This window comes from Micropterus salmoides, unplaced genomic scaffold (genome assembly GCF_014851395.1).
Source record: "Micropterus salmoides isolate LMB-PRFRI ecotype aquatic unplaced genomic scaffold, ASM1485139v1 Ms_hic_scaffold_2136, whole genome shotgun sequence".
Classification (NCBI taxonomy): Eukaryota; Metazoa; Chordata; class Actinopteri; order Centrarchiformes; family Centrarchidae; genus Micropterus; species Micropterus salmoides.
In genome coordinates, this window is record NW_024041303.1 from 41,545 (window position 1) to 48,985 (window position 7,441).

The window sequence follows — 7,441 nt, forward strand, 5'->3', positions numbered from 1 at the left end:
ACAGAAACAGGGACATTTTTACACACTCTTGGCTTACGTTTTCCATGTTGTCTGTCGGTGATCATACTTGCACTAGATGTGATCGTTTTTGGGATGATCAATTTATTAGGCAAGATGAGCAAACCCTACAAAGATGTAACACACTGTGGATTAAAGTACAGTAATGTATTACAGTCAAGTAGCACTTCATTTATTGAGGCTACTGCTGATTCTCCAGCTACGAGACAGGTCCTGCAACATCAACTCCCTTGAAGAGAAAACCTTCGCAAGTCCCAGCTCCAGCATTGTCTAGCATTGGTGCTTCTAGTGGAACAGACCGGTAAGTCATGCATAACAATATATTAATTTTGTTCTAATAGCTTTGATTAGAAACATGAACTTTATGATTAGTGTGTTATTTTATTTTTGGTGTATATCTACTGTTGAATGAGCATATGTGGGATTTACACAACTTGCTCTGGTTATTCTTTACAGAGATGAGCATCTTGATGTCATTCCAGAAGCCACAGAAATTCAGGGCCTTGAACAAAGGTAACATGTACACATCATAACTTTTAGCCCTGTATTGCTTTTTTCCAAATGTTCATAATATATACTATTTGTAACATGTTTTTTGCAGTTTGCATGACATGAGCATTGTTGAGGAGGACTTGGAGGAAAATATTTTCAATGACCCAATGAACAGTGTGTAAGTAGTACTTCCTAATTACATGTATTATTTTTTAGTGATATTATTTGAGAACTTGTTTTTATCTGAAAGTTGTCATTATGTAAAGAATTGATTGGGCCTTGAAAGAGATGATGGACAGAATGGTTTCAGCTCTGATGAAGAGGATCTTCCACCGATTTCTATACGGTGTGTTATTTGTCAGTCTCAATTTGCAATTGTTTTGTGGTGTTTGTTTACTACAGATTTTTGTGCCTCAATAGAATGCACTGAAGAAAGCACACTCTATCGATGGACTTCCTTGCCTGCACATGAAGATGCTCCTGATGAGCCTTCTCCCTGTGATCATGACCCTGTTTTCCCAGAACCACAGAATGTCCTTTGTAAAGATGACATCATAGGTGTCAGAGCCTCCATAGTGTACGAGAACTGCTTAAGACAACTGGCTACATTTCTGATCCTGCCTGTGGATAAATGCACTGGCCTTATGAGGACTGGTGCAACTCTGTTGCACCCTTTGAGATCAACATCACCACCAAGGGCACAGCAGCTACTATCGAATGGGTAAGTCCAGACAATCACAGAATATCACAACTTTAAATTAGTATAAAATGAAAGGTTGTATATAGGTCTATATATATATATATATATATATATATATATATAAGCTAATGTTTCTACTGTGGGACTTTTAGAAATAATGGACACAGTTTTTGGAGGTGGAATTCCCAGCCTGTGATGAAGTTTGGGATGCAAGCTGGAGATTTTCTCTTGTCCACCAACATTTTGTTGTCTGGCAACAACTACACAAAGGTTGCCCTCTTGTTCAAATTCATGAACATGGGGATGGTGAACAGGAACACTTCTTCTCCATTCAGGACACGACGATTCAGGAAGATGTTGTTGTCCTAGGTGTGTAGTTGATACTGTATTATGTAACATAGCTATTGAATACAGTAAGCAACTAATAACTGTTGTTCTGTTGAATTATATTTTAAAACATTTCAACAGATGTCAGAAATGACTCTCCTGGTCACTGTGCACAATACTGCAGCTACACCACCATGGAGAATGACACCAAGGAGATCATTCATGTTGCCACCATAGACAAGTGGCAAGCATCATGGAACTCTGTCGTCATGGAGAAGGAGGGTTTCATCCAGACTGGACAAGCTTACATCAGAAATAAAGCTAGTGGAGATCTGCACAGATGCTCATGCCCAGATTGGTGCCCTTATGAGTAAGTATTCATGTGATATATTGTATGTGTAGTGGACCTAAATTTATTAGTTATGCATTTTAATAAATTTATGAGAATTGATACCCAATTATGAATTATTATTCATAAAATCAGAATTTCCTCGTAAAGGGCACCACCGGAGTTGTTATAATCCTAGAGTCTCCGGACCTCTAGGTAGTTTTGAATAATTATACAATTATTACTAGTGATCAGTTAGTTAATAATCGCTCAATTATCTTAAATCAGTCAGTCAGTCTCATATCTAAAGGGTCAATTCTCTTGGCAGGAACTATAAATAGGCAACACACACAGCTCTTGATTATATTACAGTGAATTTATTCTCTAACTAAGGTGATAAAAAGATGGTTGGATACAGGGAACATAAACATTTGCTGAACAATGAGCCTGGAGGTTCGACTGTGGGAAGCATTTGACTCATACGGCATAGAAGAACTAATGAAAGTAAACTAATGCTATAGTTTAAGAGTTAAAATGGACATCTGATCACAGGACGTGTGTTAAGTCTTACTGCTTGTCGACAGCCTGCTTTTGGCCTGTTGCACGGGTCCCACGCTAGCTGGCAATCCTGGCTTTTTGCTAGGGATTCTCCGGGGTTCTCCGTGTCTGATTGAAAACGCCTCCTCCGTCTGGCAATTCAGCTGTTTGCAGGTTTCCTTTGTTGCAGTTGGCGAGACCACGTGGCTTGGTCTGACCTCAGTGAAGTTGGCTTTGACGCAAAAGGCTTAAAATGGAACTTGCTCGTTCCTGAATTAGTCCAGTGTAACGGACTCATAACTTTAACAAACAAAAGAAATAAAGAAAATAAAACAAACTGAAGGCAGATCGATGTCTCGGCACTTCAGGTGTGTAGCTTCAAGCGAACAAAGGGCCTGTTTGTTTCGCTGGCCGAGTCTGGGCGTTGCCTGGCGAGGCACGCTACGCGCGTGCCGAAGCATCCAGAGGGCTGAGTGGAAGAGCGAGAAGAGGGAAGAGACAAGCGCCAAGAGCAGGTCGCGTGTCGCTCTTTTGTTGCCTGGGGCGTGGTTCCCCAGGGGGCGTCTCAGGTTTCCCCAGGGACTGCCTTTCTAAACTTAATGTCTAAAGAAAAGAAATCCATTTGCACGTATTATAATCAAATATTTTCCACAATCGAACCTCAATGGTTGAACGGTTGCACTGTTCTAGGCATTTGGTAACAGGAAACAATTGTCACATTATTGGTCAGGATTTTCTACATTTAACCGCATTTCCGATGAGGGCATGTAATACTTATTTCGTCCACTTGGGGGAGCTCAGGTTACATGAGGAAAGCTTGGATTAAATCAAAGATCGTCTCTCCTTAGGAACCGGGGAATATTGTTGATTCATCCTTAAATTCAAGCTGGCGATTAAGAGTATAGTAAAACATTTCTTTGTCATCATTTCTAAAGGGATTTTGTAAGAAAGTATTATGAACAAGCATTGATTACATCAGATGAAGGGGTGTCTTGCTGAAAATAAAAAACACTGCACAAGTAACTTCTTTTCAGCACTAATATCAACAACAGATAGCAACAACAGTTAACATACTACTCAATAGAGGCCAACATATTCAACTAAAGATTTAATTAAATTTAATTAGATGCTTTGAGTCTTTTGGAGACTGCAGTCCTTTGTCATCCAAAGTTCAGTGTCTGGAACATGTCACACTTAGGTGAGACAAGGAGTATCCTTTGATGTGGTAATAAAACAAAGAATAAGGTCAGTTGCCACGGAAACGTGTGTGGAGGGCCAGTTTTGATAGGCTGTTCAGGGAGATGCCAATGGCTGGCTCGTGTCCCTTTGTCAGTTTAACAGTCAGGCCCCGCGTTATCAGCTTCGGAATCAAAATGGTGCCAGTTTTATGGTCGGGCTAGCACTTAGAGAAAGCAACTTTGACCCCTCCCCATCTTCTCTGGGGAGGAGAAAGGAATTTAGGGTAGCTCCACATTTATTCCATGAAAAATGCACAAATCCACACTGTTGTTCACTACATATGAATGCATGTGTATAACAGTAATATAAATATTATGGTAACATGACATTATTTACCACTTCATAGACCCAGACAAAGGCAAATACAAGGCCCTTGGAATTCATCACAGTCTGGATATGTGGCATGGTGCGAAGAACCTTGCCAAAAAAATAGCAGCAGTAAGTGTAATAACTGGCTAATGTTGTGAAACAATTATTAACCATAAAGTTACTATTCTGTACATTAGGGTTATTGAACTATGTGCAGTTGATGGATGACAGTATGGAAGTTTTCATTGCACTCAAAGACAACAGATTTTGTTTACTTTTGTTTACTTTCCTCTGCCAGAAGATGTGTTACTCATTCTAGACATTTGGTGTAGTCAGTTAGTGTGTTCTTTTTTGGGGGGGGGGGGGGGGGGTGTGAACATTTACACTTTAACCTCTACACACAGACTATAGTTGAATGCCTGTATTTTACAGTAATATTTTTTAAGATAAAAGGGACAGTCCATCCTCTTCAACTGGCTGAAGGACATAGTCAACCATTTTCGGTGGTGTTGCAAGACTGCCGACACACGTGGGCAGTTTCTTGTAAGCACACAATTGTATTATATCTTTGAGTAATTTCATTAATTGCTATATTAAGGACATATTGATAGTGCATTTTTATGTTTTGCAGGCATTATGGCTTGGCATCCTTCACCATGTCTGCAACATTCACACCTGGACTATGGGAAGTTGCAAACACGGGCACCTTGAATCGGATCAAATGCGGGGAAAGATGTGGATCCAGAGAGACTCCCAGTAACACAAAGCTTAGTGGATATAGTTCTCAATAAGAGGTGGCAGAAAGATGTTCACAACTATCTGTGATTCAGGTAGTGTGGCTATACTTTTCAGAATGATGTATATTAGTAATATTTATGCTTACTGCTCATGTACACAGAAGTATGTATTTGTTTGTTCTATCAGATCGACTGCAGACCTAGAGTCATTCCAGAATCATTCCTGATGTATGCCAGCAAGCGTTATGTTTTCAGCCCCCCAGTTTATGAGGCAAGAGTTCTGCTTGCTGCTTTGGACTACAATTTCCACCGGAACCGACCAACAATGAAAACGTTGGACGGCAAAGAGATGTACGTTTTACACAATATCCCATTCATAGTACAATATCAGCCCATGTTTTATATGCAATTGATTGTCTTTACACTCAAGGTTTCTCTTGTTCTACTTATAAGCTGATATTAAATGGTTGTAATTTGTGTAATTTCAGTTTCAAAAGATTGTATAAGAAGAATGGTAGAAGATACAGCGTATATGCCTTGAAATCTGAAAAAACCTACGGATACATTTCGAGTTGCAAAGAAGGATTGTGAAGAACAGACTCACAAGTGGAGTGGGATGCCTAGAAGGAGGAGCCTTTCTAGATGACCCAGACAGCTTGGTTTGGTGCCCCCTACCTGCACCAGCAACATCAGACTTGTTGCAGAGACAAGTCACAAATTTGTTGCCTATGTTGTACCATATTACATGTCACTGAATGATACTTACATTACAATATAGTCTGTAACTATGTTTGATGGCACTGTCTTCAACAGGACCGTTATTCCGACCAGCATCTGATGCGGAAGGATCCCCATAGGAGATCACTTGCATGTGTCCTGGTACTTGTCAGGCAGGATCACGAGGGAAAGAACTTCAGTTCACTGACAAAGTCATAGCTTTATCCTTCAAAAAGAGAAATTTATTAACATTAAATTCTGTTCCTACCCTCCTCCAGTGGTTATTTCATGTTTTTCCAATTTGTACACGTTTCATCTTATTCTGCTAAGTCCACTGTGACCAGCGCATATTATTTTCAGTAGGTAGCCTAAATTACAGTTTACAATTTGAACAGTAATGATAAGTAAGGCTACAGCTGTCCCCTATTATGTAAATATAAATAACTAAATTGGTATTGGAAATGTTATGGCAAAATTTGAAATTCTAAACACATGTTCAAATGTATACAATGAAAATAAAAACACCATGTGCTTCTATTTCTTACCTTTTTATTTTTTCGATACCATAGAACTGCAGTTGAACAACTATAACACTATAGTAACTATACAACATACATCAAATTTAAATAAAGAGGGGAGAAATATGAATAAATATATAGAAATGTAATATAAATCAAATGTTAACTATGTACATTGTTTGATGCCTTGATGATGGTGAGGCAGGTTTGTGAGTATTTGTGAAACTGTATGACCATGCCAGAGGGCCTGGAAGAAATTCACAGTCCAGGAATAAAACCATGTAGTGTCCTTGAGGATCAGGGAACTTGTCTCTAATCCTCTAAACACAACAACTAGGGACGACATGTTGGTTTCCCTGGCCTAAAGCTCCATGTTGCCAATAGATGAAGTGTCTATAGGCACCATAGCGGTACTCCCTGTTGTCATCCCCAGCTCCCTGATGTTGCCTAATGCCATAATGTCCACAAGGTACTGCCTGTGAATGCGAATAAAGCCTTCTTCAAGGCAGTACTGGGAAGTGTGGCAGTAAATGCTGTGCACAGCATTTCCTACAGTTACCACAAGTACACCAAGGTACTCCTGGCACTCCGGCAGAAGGTGGGGCACCATGTCTGTGCTGATGCATCATCAAGGCATCAAAGACCAGGCCTGGCTGCCTCTCCAGCAGAAGGGTGGAGAGCTCTGTTCTTCAAGGGTCATCTCTTGAAGAAGTCTGAAGAAAGAGACACAGCGAAAAATACTCAATATGCAATCTCTGCTTCAGTACTCTGGTTACTCTGTCTCGATGTTTTTAAGATTGTCCATTCCAAATGAAATATACTCATTATTACTATTAATATTTAATCCACTACTACTATTTCATTACACTTTTGTTGATGCTGTAAATTACTTTACATGTCCACATTACCTTTATTTAGATTTAGATTTTATAATTTTTATATTTAATTGACATGCAAGCTTAGCAATGTGTCCAAGAATTTCCCCTTGGGTATCAATAAAGAATTTGTGATCTGATAAAATAAGGCTTTATAAGTTGCATGACATTATGTTGACATGGTACTGCATATTAGGGTTTGCAGGCTGGCCAGTGTTTGCTCACTTGTATAATATGGCTTCATATAATCATTGTTGCCCATAATGACATGTTACTACTACACATACAGTACCAGGGGTACATGTGCACAGAGCTGCTATGTAAATAACGTTATCACTGTGTGCTGGGGTTTGTCATAAAGTGCAACAGGTCAGAATTTAATAATGTTACAACAACCTTATAAATACAAACCTCGGTAACAGCCCTCGGTTCCTTTGGAGGGCTTCACTCTTTCTTCGTCCTCTATTGAGCCTCCTCTAGGTAGGTCCTCTGCCTCTCCTTGCCCTGACTGCACCTCCAACACCTCTGCCTCTCTGCCCTCTCCCTCTCTCTCTTACAGTTATCTCCGGTAAATGGACTTCTGCATTTAGATCACATTGACATGTGGTTCTGTCTAACATTAGCTTCTTCTTCCTTCTTCTTCT

The 7,441-nt window shown here is 39.7% G+C and overlaps 1 long non-coding RNA gene across 1 annotated transcript; it reads left to right on the plus strand.

The window, feature by feature from the left end:
- The first annotated feature begins 1,558 nt into the window (after positions 1 to 1,558).
- LOC119916736 lies at positions 1,559 to 4,080 on the plus strand. Its single transcript, XR_005447149.1, has 3 exons — positions 1,559 to 1,579; positions 1,686 to 1,907; positions 3,988 to 4,080. It is a non-coding gene; the product is annotated as an uncharacterized LOC119916736 (long non-coding RNA).
- The last annotated feature ends 3,361 nt before the right edge of the window (positions 4,081 to 7,441 follow it).